At 40.2% G+C, this 18,990-nt stretch overlaps 1 long non-coding RNA gene across 4 annotated transcripts in view; it reads right to left on the bottom strand.

The window, feature by feature from the left end:
• Positions 1–2,734: 2,734 nt before the first annotated feature.
• LOC135361763 (uncharacterized) overlaps positions 2,735–18,990 on the bottom strand; it is a 581,261-nt gene continuing 565,005 nt past the window's right edge. For all 4 annotated transcript variants that reach the window (XR_010405687.1, XR_010405686.1, XR_010405684.1 and 1 more), the window contains one exon: positions 2,735–4,761. This is a non-coding gene — a long non-coding RNA (uncharacterized LOC135361763). The remainder of the gene's footprint in view (positions 4,762–18,990) is intronic.

Here is an 18,990-nt window from a genome sequence, read left to right on the forward strand (position 1 = left end):
GAATAAGAGGTTTTTCCCAAGAGTGAGAGTAAGGGGAGAACGGAGGCTCCAATACCTTTATATCTCCATTTAGCTCTAAGAAGCTCACGGGGAAATAAATACCTGGAGTTGTTAAGAATCCAAGTAGTTTCAGAGGCCACCATTTTCTCTGAGTATTTTGGCTGGTCCCTCTCTAGTCAAGAATCCTTTGTATCTTCAGGTATTCCCATTGAAACAACTTAGTAGGTCAACACTTTGCAGGTTATAAGAACTGGCAAAAGGGTAATTATTTGGAATTGTTTATACAATTCAATTCGTATAAAAATTTCCTGACTGGTTGAATTCATGGGTTATTATGACAGCCAATAAAACTCACAATTATTTTTCAGCATTTGGTAAATAATCCTCTGAAATGTCCAGAATGATATTGCATATAACAGTAATTATAACAGAGGTCTAAATAACCTGGCCTCTACCTGCTTCATTGATTTCATCTCCTACCATCCTCCCCATGGTCTTATTTCAGTTCCCCCATCACCCTCAGCTTATCCTTGCATCCGGGTCTTTACATCATCTATTCCTTCAGGCTGGGAGACATTCGGCTTCAGTGTAAATGTCATCTCCAAGAAACTATTCTTAATAGTTTTCTGGGCATTCTCTAAATATGACTCAGCTCTATTTTCTTAACAGCCTTTATACTAGTTGATATTTTCTTGTTGGCATGTGTGCTAGATCAAACTGTTCTCAATTTTTAATTCCCAACCTGCTATAACATGCATGCCATGTAACTACAGGTAGGAAATGACCCCCACCCAAATGACGTTAGGCTTAGCTATGTGACTAACTTGCATTGGTTAATTAAATGTTAGCAGACTTGATAAGAACAGACTTTAAATATGCTGTGTGTCTTACTTGTGTCCTGGTGCTCTTACTATTCCCTATAAGAAAAACATGTCATAATTAGTCATTTTTTGAAGAAGAATGAGGACACTGTTAGAACAAAACTGAACATAATCAGAAGCCTAGAATCAAACCCCCCATGACCTGAAGTAGTGCTATTTCAGCGAACCCACGGGACCATTAACAAGAAAATAAACACTTGTTGTTTGAGCCTCTGATATTTGGGTTTGAGTGTGAGGCTTATCATTCATCATTAATGTGGCAATTGCTAATTAACATAGAAATTATACCAGAAATGGCCTTCTGCTGTCAAAATCCTTTAAAATATGCATCATTTGGTTTGGGATCATGTAGTAAGTAGAGAGGAAATGATAAAAAACTGTAATAAGAAGCTGGAAAAAAATGACAATCCATATTGTAATAGTAACAAAACACTTGATAAAACCATTATCTGTAATAACTTAGAAGGCAGAAGAATATACTACAGTCACTGCATGGGCTGGGACATTTCTGAGGAGAATATTCATGGTATGAGTTGGCTGCTATCAGCCACATGTGATAAGTAACTACAAGAGAGAAATGAGCTTGGAAAAAAATGGACTAGTTTGCCAGAAGGAATGAGGGGACTTGAAAGAACCTAGAAATTCTGGGGATTATAAGTTTGAAAGCTTAAACCATTTCCCTGTAAAGGTGTGGCATTAGAACACTGCTGTACAGCAAAGACAAAATAAAAAAAGTGGTTGTCACACCCTTTGTTAAAACCCCTGAAAAGATTAAGGAGATCAAGGGTGCAACTCATAAATGAGCAAAGGACCTACACTTACATCTAGAAAGAATCATGTCTCTAAAAGAATAGTGGGAATCCCACAAAAAATTCGGAGAGAATTGTATTGGAAAAATTGCCACTAGCCTGGGTTTAAAAAGACTATGTCTGTTTGAGATACATAAAGATCTCTGGGCCCCCAAAATTTTACAGGCAGGAAGCAGGCTGAGAACCCTGCTCAGCAACAAAGAAGGGCATATTCTCCAGTACTTGTCAGAAAGGCCAAGATGAAAAAAGAAGAAGTTCCAAGGGCAGAGTAGACTGCTGATCAACTCTCAGGTGTAGAACCAGGGCCCAACCAAGGTATAAACCAACCTCTTTGTAGGGGAACCAGCAAAATTTACCCAGCAGAATTCCAAAATTGCTATAGAGCTGTGACTTCTATGTGACTTCTATCTTTCTCCTAGTTTTCTCCATGTTGAATGCAAGTGTTTGTTTATCCTGTCCCTGTTCCAACACTGTATATTAGATATGTGGAGGCAGATAACATATCTTTTCAATTCACAGATGCCATAGATGTCTAAATCAAGAGCAGTTCCATCTAGACCTGACATGGATCATGAGATCATGGACTTTGAACCTGATGCCATAACTGGGTGAGCCATGGGGCACATGGGTGGCTCAGTCAGTTAAGCATCTGCCTTCAGCTCAGGTCATGGTCCCAGGGTCCTGGGATCAAGCCCCTCATTGTCTCCCTGCTCAGTGGGGAACCTGCTTCTCCCTCTCCCTCTGCTGTTTCCCCTGCTTGTGTGCTCTCTCTCTCTCTCTCTCTCTGTCTATATAAATAAATAAAATCTTAACAACAACAACAACAACAACTGGGTGAGCCTTTGTAGGTTTCCTGGGATGGCAGTGAGTATATCTCAAATGCAGAAGGATCCTAAAAAATTGTGGCCAAGAGGGAAGACACTGGTAGGTAGATTGAATTATTACTTTTAATTCTTCATTTATTTCCTAGCATAAAATTACACATTCATTTTTTTCCATAGGACTTACAGGTATTCCCACTATGAATGAAAAATATTTCCTTGATCCATTCATAGTGGGTTTGGCATGTGAATTGTCTTGGTTAATAAAATGTTAATAAATGTGACAGAAGCAGAGTTTTAGACTTGCTGGCATGATCTTGCTTGTTCTCTTGCACTCCTGCCATTCTTCATGAGAAGCACAGGCCCCAGATAGCAACTGGTCCAGGGATTTGGTTTCTCTGGACTAGCGAATCAGATCCCAACTGACAGTTTCAAGCCATGGTAAGCTGAACCCTACAATTCCAGCTTACCTAAGAATTGCTAATGAGATAAGTGAGTGTTCGGTGTTTTAATTCAGAGATTTTAGAGCTATTTGTTTCACAGCATTATTGTAGAAAAAATGCTGGCTGATACCGTTTACATGTTTGTTTATTGTCTGCCGCATGGGCATAAAAGGTCTATGAAAATAGGAATATTTTCTATATTGTTCGTGTACATATTCCTGTGGACAGAAACATTCTAGGTTTATGGTCATTGCACAATACACATTTTAAATGGATAGATGAAAATGTAATATATAGTAAGAAACTACCAACTTATTCTTATTTTTTAACATTTTAAAAAATTTATTTATTTGAGAGAGAGAATGCAGAAGCAGGTGGCAGAGGCAGAGGGAGAGGTAGAGGTAGAAGCAGACTCCTTGCTAAGCAGGGAGTCTGACATGGGGCTCAATCCCAAGACCCTGGGATCATGACCTGATGGGAAAGCAGATACTTAACTGACTGAGCCACCCACATGCCCCAAGAAACTACCAATTTAACACTAACTATTAGAACCCGACTTGGCTATCTCATTTACTGAAAACTTAAGGTTAAATTGGCAGTGGGCACAGAAGAATGGCATACCTATAGGAAAAGAAGCTATTTGGAGTTCTTCACAAGAAAGTATTAGAGATCTCCTCAAGTGGTGTTATGAATGTCTGATATAGAGACAGCTATAGTGATGAGAATAGCTAATTTGGTTGAGAAAAGGGAATTATTATGAGACAATGTCCCAGTTGTCTTTATATCCATAGTTGCAGCACAAAGTGGGCTCTCGATACATGTATTTTAAAATGAATTGACTTTCAGAGCTCATAGAAGCTTCTTATACTCTACTTGGCTTTTAGTTATGGAAGATATTAAGACATCAGCAAATAATGCAGGCCTGCGCTTAATTCTTCACTCTGCTGGAAATTCTCTAACTTCGGAGGAGCTAGATTATGCCTGTGGGTCAAGCAAAGTACTCTCTTCTCTTTCCACAGATGAAAAGTGAGGAACTCTGCAGATACTAACAGAACTTGGTTTTTAGCTTTTTGTATTCTCCAAATCAACTCCTGTTACTTTCTTATTCTTCCTTAGCAATCCTTTCCCTTAGCCCAAACACCCCACCCTTCATTTCATGCAGTGATTCCACTGAACAGTCTATTTTCCATCCGTTGTCACCCAGCCTCTACTACGGACTTTATCCTGTGCTAAATCCTGGGGCTATAAGTTAGACAAAGTTCTTGCCACTGAGGTGTCTATTGGTGAAGGAAGACAAATAATTGGATGATGTTGTTTTAAAGTATATGCTACAACTGAACAATACATCATAAGAACACAAAAGTAGGGCATCTCGATGATACTGAAGGACCAACAAAGAGTGGGATTTGAAATAGAAGAGGAGATACAGAAGGGAGATAGTGATGTGAAATAAATGTTCCCAAACAGATTTTTGCTTAAGCTTATGGGAAGGGTGGCCCCCATATAAGAAAATAAACACCAGTGTATCCCTAAAGGAAAATTACAGGGATGACCAGGTATACACTTTAGTATAATGGAAGAGGGGAAAAAAAAAAAAAAAGAGTTTGCAGAGTCCTAGAAGACTCTCTCCTGCCATATAGTATACATACCTTACCACAATCTCAAGGAACATGATGAAATGTCAAGGAAGCAAAACACAGCAATTATTCCAGGAGAGAAAAAAGCAAAAATCTCTTGAATGAAACAGTTTTGTCCACTTGTTGAAAATGCCTTTATTTTTTTTTTTTCTTGGAATGGCACTGGGAGTCTGTAAAGAGAAATTAAAAAGTAAATGAAGAAAGTCTAGAATGTAAGAAGAAGACCAAATTGTATAATAGAGGAGAAGCCAGGGTGGAATTTGGTCTGCCAAGACCAGGGTGTGAAGGGACAAAGGATCATCAGAGTCTGGAGCACTTCACAGAAACTCAAAAACAATTCTTGTGAGTTGATTGATTAGACAAGAGAAGGTGCCCTGAAGCCAAGGGGTCAAGAGTTTATGTGGTCAATTTAAAAGTTTTCTGACTTAGCAGAAGGCATTTTGAAGATAGCTGGAAAATGTTTAGTTAACTGAATTTGTGAAGTAAATGTATATCCCCCCAAAGTGTTTGTTCTATGTCTGCTTTCTGTTTTTTAATCTTTCATATCTGTCAGAACGAAATTGTGCCAATGACATGGAAGAGTTAGCCTTTTAACGATATTTATCTTTCCTTCTCTCTGTATCACTCTGCTCTAACTTCTACTCCCACCATCCTGGAAGGCTATGTGGATTCAATGTTCTAATAGCAAATCTTATTCTAATACTTCCTGAAAAAAATTGTTTCTCACGTAAGTGTATGTCTTTTTCAAAGAAGATAATTTTAGTAGGAGAGCATATCTCCCAGAGAGCATATATAATTTCCCAGACAACCTTGCTTTCAAGGGATAACATTAATAGGAGTTTGACCACATTTCCTTATTAACTGCAATACAAATAAGGGAAAATCATAGATAATTCCCTCCCAACCACAAGTTCTAATACACAAGCTATAAATAATTTTATGATTCTTCTGACAGAAGCCAAAGGCAAATCAAAAAATGGTGCAAATAGGCAGATGCCATTATATCCTCCTTTTTCTCTTTAATTCTTTATAATCATCAACACATATAATAATTGTTATTTTCCATTGTCTTCCTTTATATATTTTTATTAATGGTGCAAAGATACAAAATGTAACTGAACATTGAGAGGGAAAAAAAATACCTTGAAAAAAATTTGCCTAGTTGACAATAGCTTATGTATTTACATGCCTATTTTGTATTATCAAATTGCATATCAGATTATGTATTTGAGCTTCATAACAAATTTGGTAGGGTAGTGTAGGGAAGGGAGGTAGCGCATCAAAGTAGGTAGGGAAGATGGTTTTTTGGTCATTAATGCCTAGATAGAATCCCACTCATTAGCTGTAGGATGTAGGGCAGGTTAGTTAATGTCTCTGGAGCCCAGTGGCCATTGTTTGTAAAACAGGTATAATAAAACTTACCTCATAGATTTGTTGAGAAGATTAAATGAGGGAAAACAAAGGCCTTGGTACATAGGATTAAATAAATAATATTGATTTATAAAGTAAATAAATAAATATAAATACCATCTAGGATCAGTATGGCAAAGGTATTATTATTTTTTCCACCTGACATACGTGTCCGGAATTTGTGCCTAACTACACTGTTGACCACACTGAAGGAAAATTTTCGCTTTTAGCTTGCAATCTTCAGTGTCCATGTTCAACACTTCTAACAACAACAACAAAAGAACCTCTTAGGAAAATATGTATTGATGCCATTTTAACTAAGTTATTAAATATCTTTCTAACCAATGTGCCCATCTAGTTAACAACCTTTCAAAAATGCAGTGAGTCACAGTCTGAGCCCTGACAGAGCCCTGAGAGATCAGGCGGTCTCTCCCCCCCATTGCTAGCCAACTCTCACGTTAATGACATAATTAAATGGCTATAAAGTTCCATAATTCTTGCTCCTTTAATTAACCAGAAGGAAACCTCTTATCTTCTCAATGTTGAAGATTCTGCTGTTTCATTCTGTGTAAGTTTCAAAAGGCTACTATTCAAATTCCATAACAATTGCTAAGAACACTAATTATTTTTAAAAAGAACAAAGTGAGAATTTGAGCGGAAATGCAAACTTTCAGCTAAAATTGTTTCTCTATAGCATGCTGTGAGTTCTCACCAGAAGTTGTTCTAGATGCCAAACATAAACTTAAGCAGAAGCCAAAAGCACTGAAGCAGATGATTCCCTCGAAAATTCTTCTGGATTCAGGAGGTGCAGCACTAAGACACTTCCAAAGAGGTTCAAGTTCTTCATGAGGAAAAAGTGGGAATTTGGGAGGAGACACAGAATACGCATTGTAAATTGGACAAAAGTTTCTTAAAACCTCTCCCTTTGTTCCTCTGACCTTCCATTAATTTAACGGTTCTAATTCAGGTAGAAGCTGAAATCATCTCAATTAGAAGCACAATGGGGAATGGCCACACATAAAAGGAATCCAGTGGTATTGTCTTGGCAGGAAGAGGAAGGTGGGGAATTTATATTTTATAAGCTGTTTCCACCTCCCATGTAGCAGGAGTAAGACCCAGAACTCAGAGTGGCCTGGCTGAGCATCATGGGCTGAGCATGGGGCTCCCTGTGATGGAGGACATGGTGCCTCCCAGCAGACACTCAAAGAGGACTTTCCAGGACAGGCTGGCTACGCTATATAGCACAGACTCAAAAAGCATCAACCAAAACTGAGGTGAGTCAGAGGCATCCGGGGGTTACCTGAGAGTGCTCCCCAAACAATAGAAGAGCAGGTCCCAGTTCAAACCTGCTGTAGACACCCGCGGGGCAAAGAGCAGCCAGGCCCAGGAGAGACCTGGCCACGGAGAGCTGCAGGACCAGACACAGGACAAGGACTCAAGCACCCCTTTCCTCTGCCTCTGACCAAGCCCCTCGGCAGGCATGTACCTTAGGGGTGGGAAAGCTGGGCCCAAATGTATGCTTCAAGGTGTCACCCTCGCTTGGCAAGCCATGTGCCCTGGGCTGGAGTCAGGAGTTTCTCTGACATCAGTCATCTCAGAAGAGTGGCCTTCTTTGCCTTTTCGTATTTCATTCTAAGTTGAAGTCTGTGTTAGCTAGAGCCTTGTTTCTCAGACACCAGGACATCATCTTGAGGAAGGGAAGGAGGGGGGAGTACGAGGACAATCTGAAAGACTGAGCATTTTCCTCAAGAGACTAAGTCTTTCGGGCGCCTGGGTGGCTCAGTTGGTTAAGCGACTGCCTTCGGCTCAGGTCATGATCCTGGAGTCCCTGGATCGAGTCCCGCATCGGGCTCCCTGCTCGGCAGGGAGTCTGCTTCTCCCTCCGACCCTCCCCCCTCTCATGTGCTCTCTCTCTCATTCTCTCTCAAATAAATAAATAAAATCTTAAAAAAAAAAAGAGAGACTAAGTCTTTCAAAGAAGACTCTATATAAACCATCATAACTTTGAATGGATTGAATGTTAAAATGAAAGGAGACCCACAAACCAGAAATGACTGAAATATTGCTAATGGATAATAAGTTGTTTTTACCATTCAGGGAAGTGGAATTACACGGACCAGATCAGAGTTTTTAGAAATTAAAGGGCAGCATTTATTTTCTGCGTATCTGAGCATAGCATGAAGAAATTTCCAACTCCATTGTGTGTGTGTGTATGTGTGTGTGTGTAACATAAAACTAGAGGATTGTACTCTAAATATAATCATTTTTTTCTGCATAATGAGATTATGGATGTTTATATTTTTGATTTTTCACTTTCACATCCCTCAATTTTTCTGTCATGAGCATGTATTAGCTGTTTAAAACCAAAGATGGATAAATGCTATTTTTAAATAATTTGTTTACATCTTCTAGTTGTTTTTGTCTAAACCCCAACTGTTAAAAAAAACACATGAAGTATTTGGTCAGTCTGTTACATATATATATATATATACACACACACACACACACACACACATACATATATACACACATACATATAAATATATATAAAAAACTCACAAATTCTTTCTAACTTTATAACTTTGCTCTGTTGTAATCCCTTTATTTCAAAGATCACGTTGTATGTCCTTTTTTCTCTTAAAGTTTCAAAATGGCCTTTGGCCAAATGCAATAAAATTTTGCCCTGACCTGACATAAAGAATGGAGTGTGTATATGAAAGCACTTTGAAAACTTTAAAGGACTTTAAGAATGTATGGTGGTATTGGTGGTGGGAGACAGGGGAGTCAAGGGGTAGGGGGAGGAGGCACAAGAGGAGGAACTAGGTTGTATCTTTTCATAACAAAAGTTTCAAAGGTCCTTCCTGAATTAATTTGCAAACAGAAGTAAATGGTGTCACTGTGTGGCATTCCTGAATGCTCACAATTTTTACAAGTTAATCCCAGGCCTGTGATAACATGGTACACACCTTCAAGCTGACATTTTTCTGTATCATTTGCTGCTAAGAGCAATGGACCTCCTTCAATAGAGTCAAAAGTACCTCAGAGCTATTGTTCTCCTCGTGTGAATCCTGAGGCCACCTCCTGTATCTATATTGTTAAGAGTGGTCCTAGAAGGGAGTCCTGATTAGGACAACTTTGAATCTGAAAACTGTCTCTTGAATTTGGGTTTTTTATTTGTTTGAGAGGGAGGACCTGCAGATCTCAGAAGGACAAATTCTAAGAATACTCTCCAAATTTGGATCTCCTTAGCATCCCTCTCCCTCAGATTAAAAGAGGAATAATTTGTTGACAGAGAGTCTGTTTTCACTGTCCAGGTTTCCCTGTGCAAGCTTGCGGTGGAATAAGTATGCTTTAATGGTGAAGAGCATATGATATGAAGTCAGACAGCCTGATTCACAGCCCAGCTCTACCACTTGTTAGTTACATGACCTCAGAGAAATCACTCAACCTGTTTGCTTAAACGCCTCATCATACATGGGGATTATAATAGGACCAGTTTCAGAGGGTTCTTGAGAGATTTAAATGCATCAATATATGGACAGTGTGATGTGAACAGCATCTGGCCTTACTAAGGACTCCATAAGCATGAATCGTGATTAAGAAGGGAATCCTATCCAGACCACCACAAGCCTCTGAGATTTACAACCTATCGCCCCCCAAGGAAGATAATCCTGAGATGGCCTGGTAATTCTGAGAAAGAAATACTTCTCATAGTTCTTCACAGTTCAAGCGTGTGTGGTGGTGATCAATGTATGCATGAACAGATGTGGAGTAAGCCTTCTGAATTCTCTTTGGCAGCAGCAGGGCTGCATTTGTGGTGAGTTAGCCACACTTTCTGGCTTGGCTGTCTCTGGGCTGACTCCATGGCCCTGGATGTAGTTTTGTGACATATACAACTGGGACAGGGTTCAAAATACTGGTCTTATGCCTCATAGAAAGCAAGCAATGGAAATTTCATAACACAAAAATAACGTTGAGCTCATGGATTTACTATTTTCTCACCAGCCTTTCTGAATACTAACAGCTCTCAAACAGGCATTGGAATGAATACTGCTGAAACATCTCAAAAACCTAGAAAATGTGAGGCACAAAGTTGTGCTTTTACCTGGAGAGTCCTTCTCTTTCCTCCCTTTTTTGACCAGAGGAGAAAGTACAACTAGAGAGGAGGGAGAAGAAGACTCCTTGGGTATCTGCTAACATTTTTTAGAAATAAGAGTATTATTTCTAGAGCACCCTCACCGTACCCTCGAAAAGTGACTTTTATATGATTTCTGGCTTTTATGGGGTTTAGCCAGCTCTTTAGCAGTCTTTGGTAAATTAATATTCACTGAAATTTTTAATAAACACACAAGAATTTTCTAGATGGTATTAAAAATTGATCAGTTGGCTTAATACCACACCTCAAATGCCTGCCCAGAGGGTAAGTCCATCTCATCAATACACACTTGGGAAAAATGTTGAAGTCAATCCTAAGCCACCCCTGCTCCATTTTAATTCATTCATCAGGCAAGTAGTTCTGGGTATTATTCCCTCTGTCCATTCTCTTCTATCCCTGGATCTTCTACTCCTTTCTCTCCCTGGATCTCCCATTCCCTTTGTTTTCTCCCATGATGTCAGATTATTAAATATATATGCTTTAATAGGCCCATAGAAAAAAAACCACATCAGATTTGTTTTGGGCAGGAGAAGTCAGCCTGAATTTCCAGAGTAGGGCTCAATCCTCTGCCACACATTTCCTCCCACTCCAGGGATTGCATTTCATCTTCTATCCATCCAGCTAAGGAGAACAGAGGCTAATTTAGGAGCCTCTTTATGCCTGTACATATTCAGCCAGAGGGGTCACTGTTGATTGATGCAAGACACTCTGTCCTACAAGAGCTCGCCAAGTCCCTGCTGGTCCAGAGAGTAGCAACCAACAGTAACTCACCCTTTAGTGCCTGTGCATTTCTGTGCCTCCAGCTAGAAACCGTCAATAAAAACCAGAGGCAACTTATGTTGCCTTAGATCACTAATAAACGCCTCACACCACCACCTCAGAGCCCTTTCACAAAAATGTACTTCTCTACAGATAGATGCCAAGCCCCAGCAGCCAATTACTACAGAAATGCCTCAAAGGCTTGAAGGAGGAGGCAGGGAGAGAGAAGGGGCTCTTTTCAAAGATAAGAGTTATATGCTTCCTCCTAATAAAAATTGCTCCCTTTTGTGGAATGCTTCCTCTAAGCCAGACACTGGGATACGGTTTAACCTACATTATTTCATTCATTTCCTACAATTCTGGGACTCCAAAAGCTCCAGCCCATTTTATAGATGAGGACACGAAGGCTCATGGGGGTTAAACAGCTTCTACTTTCTGCTTCTCCACTTCCCCGGCCCCGCTAGGTGGGCTTGTGGGTGTGCGTTGCAAAAGCAGCTGGGAAATGCCCAGATGCCAGGCAATTCAGGTTGATGTCTGGGCTTCAGAACACGGCCACTCCTTCCCTTACATTGGAAAAAGGCTCAATGGTTCATGTAGTCCACAGACTGCCAGAAACAGACTCCACTGTATTCTGTCCATCATCCAGATGTTGTCAACACCTCCAGGGCCTTCCACTTTATTGTTGAGCGTGGAATATCCTGGCAAATTTCTTTTGGTACCACAAAGCACTGGGTGCCCACTCTGTATATGGCACTGTGATAGGTTCTGCATAGGTTTAAGGGAGTGGAGTGTTAAAAAAAAAAAAAAAGACAGAACGGTCACAGTCTTCTACAATTATTTTCAATCATGAAACATTAAAAAAAAAAAAAAAAAAGGCCCCTGGGTTAAATGCTAGGGATAAAGGGAACAAACATGCCTGGGTCGTAGATTTTACCATTTCTTTTCATCCTTCCTTTGTTCTATCCCTGTTTCCTAAGGAGTCTCATTATCTCTCTTTATACATACAAGTCTTGGGCAGATTATGTGGCAGGATGAAGTACATGCATTGACCAAAAATCCATTTGGCTACTAACTACAGAAAAGCTAATATATCCACATCCTGAAAAGATCATGTAGCTGGACACTGGTTATGGTCTGATAGGTTAGAGCTGTCAGTTTCCCACTTCATCATGCTTCTCTCCTGCAAGAACTGAACCACAGACTATCATGAACTTTTGACTTTTTCTCAACCCTCCCTGAAAACTCACAACACATGAACATTAAATACCCAAGATAATTGCTTATCTGTAATATCTGTGGCATGAAGGACCCGGGGGATGCTGCCTTACATCCCTTCTAACTGAGCTGTTCTGCAACATTTCTGTAAAGTGAAGGAGCAGACATAAGCTGCCTCCTCTTTGCAAGAGAGCCGAAGAGCCACTGGATATGGTAGATCCAGGCCTGAATTTTGGGATGAGGATCATCACCCATTTCCGGTGTGGAGAAAAATGACCTACTATTTTGAAGATAATACTACTACTAAGGATGGTAATATCTTGTCCTTCTGTAGTGCTTCCCTATTTCTCAAGCACATTCACAGCATGGTTTCCTGGGCTCTACGCACCAAACTTTACACTGGTATAAACATTTTAATATTTTTCTCAATGATAACACATCTCTATATTTCATTTGATTGCCACAATCAGGAAGAGAAATATTGCTGTGCCCAGTTTACCAAAGAAGAAACTGAGGGTTAGAGAGGGTACTTTTCACAGGTTATAAAGCTAGAATTTAAGCCCACATCATTCTTGGCAAAGTCCAGCTCTTCAATAATCTTCATTTGGTGCATGGAGAAACTGAGGTTCTTCCTTAGGGAATCACGGAAGAACTAGATCACATGTGCCTAATCAGCCATGTGCCCCACCTCATGGACAGGAGTCGCAGTGTTAAGTATGGACCATGGCCAATGAAAGCTTGCCCAGAGCCTTTGTGTGGACTGCAAATCCAGTCTACTTCCAAAAGCCAGGCTCTAAGAGAGGGGTTTCTGTTGACACTTTCTCTGTATGTTTTGTTATGCTTGTTTTTGTTGGCCTAGAGAACCAGCAGCCAGGGACAGCAGGATGACTTTGAGCCAAGGGGCGGGCTGTTCACACCCTAGGGACAGGAGTGTTTCACTAAGTTGCTGCCGCTTGAAAGGACAGCCGCCACGCCGTCTTGCTCTCTCCCGGTTTTGTTATCCCTGAGATAATAAATAAAGGCTCATTCTGTTGTGTCCAAAAGACCCTTTTCAGGAGACCTGCTCTTGCTGGAAGTCTCCCGAGCCTCCTCACCTGATTACAGTCAGATGCTGGGCATTTCAAATTAAATTAGAACAAAAAACAAAAATGAAAGGAGAGTGGGAAGGAGGAGGCACAAACCAGCAAAACCGTATTCATGTAAAGTAGCCAATGAGGAAAATGGAGCCTGAAAAACTCAACTGATATCAGCAGAGACTGACGTTTGCTGGCTCATCTGATGCTAAAAAGAGCCACACGTGAGAATGTGTAGGGATGACAACTCCAGGTCAGTTTTGTATAGAATATTCTGATGTAGATATGGGCAAGAGAAACAGGAAGATGTTTTAAATCTAGACCTGAATTTTTATGGCTCTCAGACTACGATATGATCTCTATTTGCTTACACGATGGTATATGCAACATACAAGGTACCGATCTCAGAAGGTGGTCAGAATATTTGTCCCATTGTGCCACTTTTTCCTCTACCAAATCCTGCCAAGGACGAAGTGGCATTTGAGCTCGAAATTCTGCTCAAGATGTGCCTAGAGAGACCCACTGGAGTGTGGATGGATGGGAAGGCAGATGAATTTGTGTAGTACCTGCTCCCAATATGCTCTAATGTCCGTAAGATAGTTTAAAATCACATGGAAGGATTCAGAGACCAAGAGTACAGTGTGTCCATTACCGGACTGATTTAAAACAGAGTCCTTATAGTTCCATTAAAAACAACTCGAAATCAAGCAGCCTAACGAAGCCTCAGAGCCACTTTGGCCTCCTCGATACCACTTTACCTTAGTTACACCTTCATCACAGTTGCCTGATTCGTTGCTATCACCTATTTCAGCTGCCCTAAATATTGCTGAATTCTAGAACAGCATTAAGATATTTGATAAGACAATCTAACTTCACCATCCAGATGCTGAAAGGACATTTACATTTAATGTGCTTTTTCAATCCTATTAGCCCAAGTAATATATTGTACAGTAAAATATATTGTCTTATTACAGTACTTTTATCATGAAGAAACAATGAGCACACAGAAACATAATTCATATTATATTGTCTGTCACTAGAGAAGGGCTCTTCAACAAACTCAAACCCAATTTGGATAAAATAAGCCGCTTGATGTTAGAGAGTTCACTTATCTTGTGCCAAAACTAGTTGCATCCACATATTAAAGGCCATTATTAACTAGGCAAAGAGATTCCAGAGAACAGAACAGATGATTACCTTCTAAGACATATTCTTGCACATAGCATTAAAAACACGATTTGGTCCTGCAGCTGTCCCCGCACATCACTCTTCACTTTGATTTCTACTGGCCTGGCAGAAGTAAAACTTCCAAGTCTCTGAAGGAGCTGGTGCTACTGGGTATTACCTCAAAAGTGCTGGGTATTACCTCAAAAGTGTGACAATTCCTTTATTAAGAAAACAATAAGCATTCGGGAGTGATCAGTGAAAATGTCTCTTAAGGCCATTTATTTTTAGCTGAGCGTTGTTTTGACTGTTTCCATGGCTAAACCATGAACATGTTTTCTGCACAAGCCCGGTCAGCTAGTGGCCTTAATTAACTTCCAAATGGAGAATGCTGTGGTTTACCACTTATTAAATATCCACCACACCAAGTTACAATTTCACCCTTCCACACCTCACTTAGTCAAGACACCTCGGAAAACTCACGATGCTGAATTACTGGTGATTTAAAAATAGGTACCACGTGTAATTATCAGACTGAACACACAGGCTGTGAGGAAAGTTTACTAAAACCTGGGCATCTTTCATTTCCAGACTGAATGATATAATTTGTAAATTGAGGCAACAGGATAAGTCACTCAGAAAGAATAGAACAAGCTGTTCTTAGTCACCCAAAGGACTTTAACACATATTTATTAAGGGCTTGCTTTGCATTGCAGATACTGAGTATTCTTCCAGATTCTTCACGTCTAGGAATAGCAGGAGGTGGTAAATGGAGTTCAGGATATGGTGAAGAAGGAAGAGGACACTCTCAACATTCAAGATTTTAAAACAGTATGCCTCCTAGAGAAGGAAGAGTACAAAATTACTCATCGAGCTAATCTACTCTTAATACAACATACAAGTAGACTCACCAAGCTCATTTCACCAAGAATTTTATTCATGAGGGAGAGGATGCAGTTTGAGATTCAATCGAGATAGAATTAGTTTTTGTGATTAGCTAGGTGAGTGGTTAAGGTATAGTAATATTATTTATATATATATATATAGTATACTATATATAGTATAGTATACTATATATATATATAGTATACTATATATATATATATAGTAACATTATTCCTTCTCTCTTCTCTCTCATACAATACTCTGAGACACATTCAGACACACAGACGCACACAGACACACACACACACCCTCGCCCATATCTGTTTGGATTTGGCTTTGAGAATCTTCAACTAGTGTTGTCTGTGTTTCAAGTTGTGTACTCCCAGGGAAAAAAAAAAGTGAATTCACCTCTCGTTGAAATTCCACTGTGTATAAAATGGTCTTGGAATCTGAAGGAAGGGAAAAAAAATCCTTCTACAAAGAGAACATGTGAAAAGGCCAAGGGAGAGCATAACTGAAAAAATATATAAAAATGCAAATTTTCCTAAACTCCAGCTTTGGATGGACTGAAGCATAAGTGAGAACTTCAACAAAGCAATAGAAAAAGATGACAGCTCAGAGTTTCAGAAATTTAAGACAGCAGCAGGATTAGACACTTTGGGTTGTCTTCGCACACATTTCTTATGGGAGTTAATTCCATTTGACATGCAAGACCAAAGCAAGATTACAGAGGCATAGCCCCATGGCGAGGTGGATGCTGTAGCTAAAAGCTGGGATTTGAATAATTGTGCAGGCTTACTCCAAGAATCAGGCGAGAACAGAATGAATGGATTATTACAAGGAACTTTGTACATTTTTAACTGCTGGACTTAATAAAATACCCTCTATGTGAGAGTAATGTTATGGTCGTCTGCACTCACTCTAGCTGAAGTTTATAGTAGGATCCATCAAAAATGAGGAAAAACAGAAGCTGTTTTTAAAAAAGAAAGAAAAGAAAAGAAAAGAATTTTGTAATGAATGACTAGGCTGGGTCATGCCCCTATGATTTACAGAGGAACAACAAATTTGGAAAACTTGAGATCAACACATTTAAGCGCCCCCCTCACCCCCCAAAGGTAGAGGAATTCATTTCCTGTGCAAAAAAAGTTTGAGGAGAAGTGGAGAGTAGAGTTCTGGGAAAGTGGGCCACAAAAGGTGGATTTTTACTTCACTATTTCAGCTCGTTAGGGAGGTCATTTGTTACTGAGAAAAATTACTAACCCACACATCATTTTATATATATGTATAAATGTGACCTCTTTTCGTTGGAATCTGTGGAAGCACTTGTCTGTAAAAGGCAGAAAGAGTAACAGTTCTAAAGACTTCTCACTGCTTAATTAACTGTCCAGTGAGAATTATTAAAATTCTCTATATAATTCTTATTTAGCTCTCATTAAAGTGAAAGATACAAATGCTGGACAATGCAAGGTTCAGAGAAGCTTTAAGAAAGGAGAGTTAGTCTTGTAATAGCGGAGAATTATGAAAAGCTGCCCATTAACAGTAGCCAAGTAGACCTTTCATTTTAAAAGTCACTGACTCAGATGGGAAATGATTTGATTTGATTTTCTCCCTTACAATATTCTTCATCTCCTCCCTTTGCAAGAGCCCACGTCTGATCCTCCAGGAGCCCTGACCAGCCCAGTGGGGAGAGAAGTCAACCCCAGGAGAGGAGGAACTGCTCTGGGGTTGTGGCACTGGGGCAGCGCGCCCTCTGCTGGGAAGCCAGTCTGCAGTCCAGCTTGGGAAAATCCCCCAAAGAGCCTGCCCCCAGGAAAGCAAAAGAGATGGGCATCTCCAGGAGGGACCCCCTGGTAGACGAGTGGCATCTCTTTCTCATCACTGCAAGAGGAGATGAGAGAAGGGACAGGAGAGGGGCTGAGTGCTTGATTTAACCCGGACTCTGATGCGGCTCCCCTCACAAAACATGTCTGCCAACTTCAACCTGCCATGCAAAATGGCAGCAGGAATGATGAACACATTACAAATTTGTAGACCCTAAAATTAAACTCCACCTCATTTATTTCATATTTCAGCATGCTGGGGATGGCTGACATTACAAGCACACATCTTTCCTGATAAGCTCTGTTGTTTCCTTCTTGGCAAAGGGATTTGTGCTCTGTATGGATGCACTCAGTCTTCTGAAGCCCCAGTTCTGTGTAGTATAGCTAGGAAAGAGGAGGCATGCTGCAGTGATCTGCAGAAGAAAGTCGTCGAGAATCGTAGCCCTGGGAGGAAAGCAAATGGATACGCTACCAAAGGAAGATAAAGAGCTAGTCTTTCCCCCTTTGTCTCTGTGCATCATTTAGATCCCTGCTACTAAGAGTGATTCACAGACCAGCAGCTTCAGCATCACCTGGGACCCTGTTAGAAAGGCAGGAGCCCAGGTCCCACCTAGACCTACTGATTCAGAGTCTGCATTTTAACAAGATTCACAGTAATTCAGAAGTACACTAGACTTTGTGATGCACCACTGTAGACACTGGAGGTGTCTACACTGGAGCTAATCGCAAGCAAAACTAGAGCACTGAGCTTTGCAAGTGGAAGGGAAGCCCAGATACCACCTGCCTCCTTGGATAAGGAAACCGAGGCTCTGAGAAGAATATAGTTCCTTACACATCTGGGAAGGAAACTTTACATAGGCCTGAATTTAGTCTGCTAGGAAAGCTGGAACACACACGAGCTATCACAGGCTTTTTTTTTTTTTTTTAAGATTTTATTTATTTATTTGACAGAGAGAGACACAGAGAGAGAGGGAACACAAGCGGGGGAGCGGGAGAGGGAGAAGCAGACTTCCCGCCGAGCAGGTAGCCTGATGTGGGACTCGATCCCAAGACCCTGGGATCATGACCGGAGCCGAAGGCAGACGCTTAACGACTGAGCCCCCCAGGCGCCCCGCTATCACAGGCTTTTTCAGTTAGCCTCATCACATACTACAAAACCAACAGAACGTGGCACTAGCACCACAGTGATGCAGGGGATCCTTCTCATGTGGGAGGGACTTTGTCTTCTAATCAGCAACGTACTACTGAATGACTTGTCGAAATTCTTCAGGAATTGACATAGAAATGAGATTCTGATACCCCTTCTATTCACATAATGAGTGATGAAACACATGGGAAAATAAATTGAATTATGTTATAATCTCCTAGGGAAACATAATTAAGTTTTAAAGTATTCCCATGAAATCCTAAAAGCCTTATATCATGTAGACAGTGACTTCTACTACATGATCAATAATTATATTAATTGAAGATAATTATTTTGATAAGATGGTGTGACTTTGGGGCTCCACTTATTCTTGATCTGATGTATTGATCAAATAGTAAAAACTTAGTTGGAGCCAGAGCTAGATATAGAGAATTCTTTGGGGGATCCAGAAAGCTTTATGATATTTATGCTAAATTGTACTAGTTTGTAATTCTTGACCAGTAATTTGATGCTTATTCATGCAATCCAATGGGTAACATTCCATTCACTATTCTTAATTCTATACAAAGTAGATGCAAGCGATCATCAGCTAGTAACAGATAATATATGAAACATAAAATCCACTATTCCTCGAACTTTCAAAATTCCAGAACATCCAATACATTCTTTGTCTGTGTGTATGTAGGACTCTCGAGCACATTCATGGCAACTCTGGGGCAGTGAGCTAAAAGAACTCGACCTCAAGTTAACAATGCTCAGAAAGTTGCCTT

The sequence above is a fragment of the Mirounga angustirostris genome, unplaced genomic scaffold (genome assembly GCF_029215605.1).
Source record: "Mirounga angustirostris isolate CCGP_5_RB_7025 unplaced genomic scaffold, mMirAng1.0.hap1 SCAF_10, whole genome shotgun sequence".
In the NCBI taxonomy this organism is placed as follows: Eukaryota; Metazoa; Chordata; class Mammalia; order Carnivora; family Phocidae; genus Mirounga; species Mirounga angustirostris.